The sequence below is a fragment of the Polistes dominula genome, unplaced genomic scaffold (assembly GCF_049000335.1).
Source record: "Polistes dominula isolate Pdom_NZ unplaced genomic scaffold, Pdom_raw_medaka contig_73, whole genome shotgun sequence".
Lineage (NCBI taxonomy): Eukaryota > Metazoa > Arthropoda > Insecta > Hymenoptera > Vespidae > Polistes > Polistes dominula.
The window spans coordinates 7,027,501-7,035,000 of NW_028300951.1; the positions used below are offsets into that span (position 1 = coordinate 7,027,501).

At 30.2% G+C, this 7,500-nt stretch overlaps 1 long non-coding RNA gene across 1 annotated transcript in view; it reads right to left on the reverse strand.

The window, feature by feature from the left end:
- LOC149032681 (uncharacterized) overlaps positions 1-399 on the reverse strand; it is a 21,911-nt gene extending 21,512 nt beyond the window's left edge. The window contains exon 1 of the long non-coding RNA XR_016176479.1: positions 255-399. This is a non-coding gene — a long non-coding RNA (uncharacterized LOC149032681). The remainder of the gene's footprint in view (positions 1-254) is intronic.
- Positions 400-7,500: the final 7,101 nt, after the last annotated feature.

Below are 7,500 nucleotides of genomic sequence, written 5' to 3' on the forward strand. Positions count from 1 at the left end.
AAATAATAACATATAATGAAATTTCAAATCAACGTTCAAAAATAAGATGTGATTACTTTGATCCTAGTAATCATACGTTATAATGAATTTTCTTTTTGATTAAAAAAAATAAAAAAAATAAAAAAAGACAAAGAAAAAGAAAAACGAGAAACTAAAAAAAAAATAAATCCAAACTCAAAACTTAATTACACTGGACGTAAGAGGAAAATAAATTAAAATGAAGCAAAAAAAAAAAGAAAAATAAATAAACTCACACAAGTTTCTGACCGTATATAGAATATCTGACTTGTATCACTTAAATTGTCTGATCGTATAGTATTAGATATCTGTCATGTATTACTCGAATTGTCCGATCGTAAGGAACCTTTGCACCAACAACCTCGATTTGTGACTACATAAAAAAGACCGTTGACTAGTATTATTTAAGTACTATACAATAAGAAGACACTCTTTAAGAGATTAAATAGAATAATCGTCGTCTTATATGAAATAAAACTACGACGTTGAAAATTGAGTGGGATTAGAATTGGAAGATGAGCGTCGATCATCCAACGTCCTTGAAATGCTCGAAAGAGTAGGGTTAGGGTGGGGGAAGGTAAGGGTAATGCCGTCGGCATGAGATAAGAGAACCGGGAGGATGATTACGCTTTTTTCGGGATGTAATTTACGTTTTTCTGGAAAAAGAAGGAACGAAAGAAAATGAGAAAGAAAGACAGAGAAAGATAGTATGTGTATGCAAGAGAAAGAGAGAGTAAGAGAAAGAGCAGTCGAGTTTAAGTTGTGCCAAGGCACAAGGCATGGGAAGAAGAGAAGAAGAGAAACGGTAAAAGCAGCCTAAGCAACGACGGTCGCGCAAGAAAATTAGCAACGTTTGCTCCGCGTAAGAGTTATGAGGGCTTTGTAGCCGAACTACTCATGAACATTAAGGGTCATTACAATGGCGATAAATTATGGCCACTGTCTCGCGCAATATTTATGTTATCAATTCCGCGGAACGTAGAACACCACGTAGAAGATACAACAGTGGGGGCCCCTCGAACCATAACGATTAGACACTTATTTTGAATTATGCTTATTAAGTCACTTTTATGAAAATGAGAAAGATAGATAGAGATAGAGAGAGAATTTTATACTTTCTTCCTTATTTATTTATTTATTTATTTTTATCCTCTCTTTTCCTAGAAAAAAAAAAGAAGAGACGTTTGAAATTTCGAGTAAACTAATTTTTTACGCTGCTACCTCTTAATTGAAAGTTATAAATACTGAAGTCTTAAAGAAAATACAGTAACTCTCTTCTCCTCTGTTAAATCTTATTACTTCTTGTGTCCATTAAGGTTGGATTTCACGTTTTATTATAAAAAAATAAGAAAATTTTCGGTAAAAAGAAGAAGATTAATGACATATTATTTTTCTCTCTCTTTCTTTCTATTTTTCTCTCTCTTTCTTTCTAATTTTTTCTTTCTTTCTTTCTTTCTTTCTTTCTCGAGTAAATGTTTTAAGCTCGACATTGGAAAATACATGAAAATCTTGTATTCTTTCTTTAGTTTATCGAAAATGTTTACGTCTACTTCTTGAACTCCTTATCATACTCTTTGTCCCCCTTTTAAGAACGTATATCAATGCGAAATAGTAACGATGCCTTGTGGTAATGTTTAGTAGTGGTAGTGGTAGTGGTGGTGGTAGTAGTAGTGATAGTAGTATATACGGGATCCGACAGAATAAAATAGCAGTGAAATCCAGCGTGAGATATTTCTTCCTTCCCCTTGTGAATTTCATCCACTTCTTCCGACTCTGGCTCTAACAATCCTGGCCGCCCTCCGTTAACTGAAACTGAATTCCCTACCCCATTATTCGGCCAAACTTTTTTCTACTGTTTCCGGTAACGTGCAAGAACCATTCGAGCAGCCATTACACATGAATTCGTATTTGAAATACGCGGATAGTTGGGAGAGAAAAGGGAAAAGGGTACCCCTGTTCTTCGTTGTTGTTGCTGGTTCATTCTTCAAACAGATTTAATATCTTAATATGAAGGCTTGTGTTATGAACTAATTCTTAAGATACTTGAAATTATTAATTATTGGTCTCTTTTTTTCTAATAATTATCAATTTTAAATTGATATAGAAATTATATAAATTAAAAAAAAATCATCTAAGAACTTTCGGAATAGTTTAAACAAATTTGTAATTTGTCCTAAATGGTGAATATATATACATATATTTTTGTCACGCCATAAAATAATTTATTAATATACTTGAAAAATATTGAATGGGTTAAAAAAACGATATTTGCTAGACAATATATAGTGTAAATATTGTATATATATATTTTACTATTATATTTTTTATTTATATATTATTTTAATATATACACGAAAAAAAAGTTATTTTTCATTGAAGATCTTTCTTCATTCCCCCTTTTCTAACGTTTTCCTTTCAACAAGTGAAAATATATTCGCTCGACAGTTACCCAAAGAGCTTTCGATCTGTCGTCATTAAAACAAGAAGACGAATTTATCACGAAAGAGCATACGAGTTTTGATCGATATAAAGCAACTTTTCGAAAGATTTGCTAACATTAATCAAGCAACTCTTCGCGATTTACACACATACACACACACACACACAGGCGGACACATACATACACACATATACTCACACGTACGAGTATTTACATGTTCACTTTTTTTCTACGCACATGCATGTAAAAATACACAGAGAGACAGGTGACACGCATAAATACGAATATCCCTACTTCAATCTGTGTAAAAGAAACTGTTACATTAATATCTTCAAAGAAAAATTTAATTTTATGCATGAGAGATCTGAAGAACTTTTTTAATACTACTGTAAGTGCACTTCTAATGATATCTTTTATTTTAATTATGAGTAATATTTTATATATATATATATATATATATATATATATATATATATATATATATATTGGAAACTTTAAACAAAAAAGAATTATAAAAAAAATTATGATTTTATGTTGACGAATAATATGAAGAGGGGGGAAAGATGAAAATAATTATTACGTATTATTTTATTTAACTTATCGGAAAGAATAATCTGTTACAAGTGTCTCATCGAATTTTAGTATTAAACGTATAATAAAAAATATTTTTCTACTTGTGTTATTATAATTTGAGAACAGGTGGGAAATGTGTTAGAAGGCAAGTTTTATGATAATATGTATTAATACGCATAATTACGCAAAATTTTAATTAAAACAACACGCACCAAGGAATATATATGTTATACTTTTTTTTTTTACGTTGGCTTTTCATTTCGTTTGAAAAAAAAAGGAAAGAAACGAGAATTTTTCTTTTTTTTTACATCGACCTAAATATATTTATTTAAACATATAAGGAAAAATTATTATCGAGAGAAAATGATCTGTTATATCTAAAAAAGAAAAAAAGAAAAAGAAACACTAATAAAAAAAAAAGGAAATATTTAAAAATGATCGAATGATAAAAAAATTAAGAATATTTAGAGAATAATCAAATGATTAAATCGAACAAGAAAATTGATCTAATAAAATATAAAAGTATGATCCGTAGATTAAGAAAATGACCACGCAATTTAAAATAAATTAAAATGAATGTTAATGTAATTTGTAAAAATTGAAAAAAAGAATCCAAAAATAATTCAAAACCATTATGATTCGATACGTAATTATTTTACAATATATTTTTCTATCAATTATTTCTTGAATAAAATGAACGAATGAATCGATTAGTCTAAAAATACAAAATTTTATATAAAAAAAAAAATAAAAAATAAAAAAAAACAGAAGAAAAAAAAATATAAAATTATAAAACATTATTCATATTCAAACATTTTCCTTTAATTAAATTAATACAGGTAACGTATATGGTTAATAAAAAAAAAAAAGAACAGAAAAAACGATTCGCTAATTACTTGACTTTTTCATCAAATTCTAACTCTTTTTATCTTTCTTTTCTCTCTGTCTCTCTCTCTCTCTCTCTTTATTTTTTACATAAAAAGGTATAAAAAGAAAACTCCCACAAAAAAAGGAGAAAATGAGATAGAATAAGAGAAGTAGTAAAAGTCATGACGTATCAACGACGAATGAAAAGGAAATACAAAAGTGACGTTACGATCAGGAACATTTTCCTCTCCGTCGCTCATCATTGGATGGACAACGAGAAACAAGACTGGGCATGTAAAATAAAATGGGTTCGGCAAAAATGTTGCATTCAGTAAAATAGAGAAAAATAGAAATACATATATAAAATGAGACAGAGAATAAAATAAAGGGAGAAAGAAAAAGAGAAGAAAAAAAAATTGTAGAGAAAACGAGTAAAAAAAATGAAAGTAAGAGAGAGAAAATAATAGACAAAGAGCAAAACACACACACACATATATATATATATATATATACAGAGAGAGAGAGAGAGAGAGAGAGAGAGAGAGAGAGAGAGAGAGAGGGAGAGGTATAGAGTGAAAAAAAATATATATACGTATATATAGGAAGAGGGAGGGGGAAGGGGAAAAAGAGTTTTTTGCGAATGCTATTTGAAAGTGTCAGGAACGTTGAAATTTGAAATTACCATGCGTGGGCGTGGAACGATGACTGTACCGGCTGTCGCGAGTGTGATCGAGCACCAACACACGAATACGTGCTATCTATGCGTATATATATATATATATATATAGTAGATAGAGATAGATAGAGAACATGAAATACATACAAATAAACATAGGTATAGCTATTAGCGAAACACGGTATAGAACGACGAATTAGTGTACATTAATGATCGTGAATAACGCTTTGCACGTTACAAATGAACGTAATTTTCTAGATATGATTATGCTCTATCTTTTGCTTACTTTCTTTCATTCCTATTTTTGTTTTGTTTTTTGCTACATAAAAAATAATCAATTAAAGGGAGACAATTCTTTTCTTTCATTCTCTCTCTCTCAAACTTGAGCTCTTTCCTTCTCTTTCTCTTTCTCGAGTTCTCGTTTTCTTTCATCTCATTTCTTCTCCATCCCAAGAGAGAAAGAAAATACGAAAACAATGATAAGAAATAAAAAATAAAGAGCATGCAATTCCGTGTGAGTATTAAACTCCGAACTGTTTTGACAAGCTTAGGAAAAGTAGTCTCGTGGGTAGATGGTGCATATATATGTATGTATATGCACCATTATATGTATTTATATATATATAAATGTGTGTAACCGAGGATTTCGTACCGCAAGATTTATTTTACCCGCGATTAAGATAATGCGAGAAAATTCATTTCAATTTTGTACTTGTAAGTAAGAACAAAATCATTGATTCCTTCCACCAACAACAACAACAACAACAACTAATAAACAAGAGGAACAAAAATAACGAAAAATGAAACGAAAAAAGAAAGAAAGATAAAAAAGAAAAAAAGAATCAAACCAAAAACTTTTGTATATATATTATACATTTCTTTCGTACAAAAACATGGAAAATGAAGTTAGTGGAGAGGGAGTTGTGGCTTACGAGAGAGTAGATAGGAAATAGAAAAATAGTAAGAGATAGATGTGTTAAAATGGGGGACAGGATGAGGAAGAAAGTTTGGGATCAGAAGAAGAGTTTTTAACTAGTAGGGACTAAATCGTGATGGAATTATCGGTTGGACTTTGGAATTTAATTCACGGGATGAAGAGAGAGGAAACGTATTTAAAATGAAACACGCGGCACTTTGTCAAAACGAATCGAGAGGTAGTAGTCGAGTCAAGTCCGCGAGAAATAACTTACGTTTAAATCTCCCGTTCGGTGTAGTAACCTATTGAGGTGAGGTGAGGTGAGGTGATGGTGAGATAGTAAAGGTGAAGGTGGGAGAATACGCGTAAGGTATAATAGTATTTCTTCTTCTCTATCTCTCCCCCTGTTTTACTCTTCCATTTTCTCGTCAGTATTACTACACTACTACTGCTGCTGCTACTACTGCTACTACTACTACTACTACTACTACTACTACTACTACTACTACTATTATTACTATGAAGAAGGAAAGGACAAGTACGAAGGTACGTATAGAAACGTTATTTTTTTTCCTTTCCTCGTCGAACCACTACTACGTAATCCTTCACCTGACATAACCGGCCAATGATTTAAAACAGGGGCTGAACGATTTTACTACCTAGAAAGATTAATAAATCCGATAAGGTACCCACTCGAACGGACATTCTTTTGAAATACATTCATATATATATATATATATCATTTATGTATAATATATTATATATATATTTTACATCGATATATATATATATACATGTATACGTGTATGTGTATATGGACGATACGATCCGCAAAGAGCGACCATTATCCATTACCCGATACCACGTAGGAAACCCAAAATTCTCGTAGAGTAGACGTGTAAAGTTACGAAACGAAAGGAGGAGACATTCTATACATACATATATGTATGTATCTCTGTATAGGTATGTTTCTGACTACATATATGGGTTACTCCTTATACTCCAACACGTAGATTCTCTAATTAGTGGACCGAGATAGTAGACATTAGTGGGCGAAAGTTGCGCCCTCGAATGGTTCCACGGGTTACTCCACACAACTATCAGCTTTGTTACTCGAAAAACATTATTTTCTCCTATCGACCCGTGAGTAAGTAAAGTCTACCTTTTCTTTTCTTTTCTTTTCCTTTTTTCTTCTTTCTTTTGTTTCTCTCTCTTTTCATTCTTTTACTTACTTTTTACTTCGATCTTACAGAGGAACAAAAAGAGTGAGATTATTAACACGTGTTTTCAATCAATCCATTTAATTATATTTTTTTCTTTTTGTTTGTTTCAACGTGTTTGAATGTATTCAATTATAAATGTGAAATAACTTTATGTTAATAATTGTATTTATGTAATAGTTAGAGAAAGTATGAGTTATAAAAATACTCTTCAATGATTATACTTTAAAACAAATTGTTTTCAAACCATTCTTACAATCTCTAGATGCACAATTATATAATATTATTTACTTAAATAAAACAATAACTTAACAATATCAACGTTTAAATTAAATTAAATGAATATTAAAATGAGTCATAATTATTAATACCAAGCCAACCATAATTATTTAGAGAAAGAAAAAAGAAAGTTTCCTACTTGCTAAATAATAATAAATGTTTTAGAAATAACAATGAAATTTAAAGAAACTAATAAAATACTTATTACACACACACACATATATATATATATATACACGGTGTATCTTATATAAACGTGTAATTTAAAAGTTGGATAAAATTATAGAGAAAAAGTGTGTGTGTAAGAGAAAGAGAAAGAGAGAGAAAGAGAGAGAGAGATAAAATTAACGTATTTCCTACTTTTTCTTTGATAAAGAAAAAAAAATGGAGAAAAATATTCCAAGTGCAAACTAGATATACGATTCACTTTGCATTCTCGAATTTCCGAGATTTTCAAGGTGTTCAGATTAAAGAGAAAGGAAGAGACAAAGATAAAGAATAAAAAGAAGAA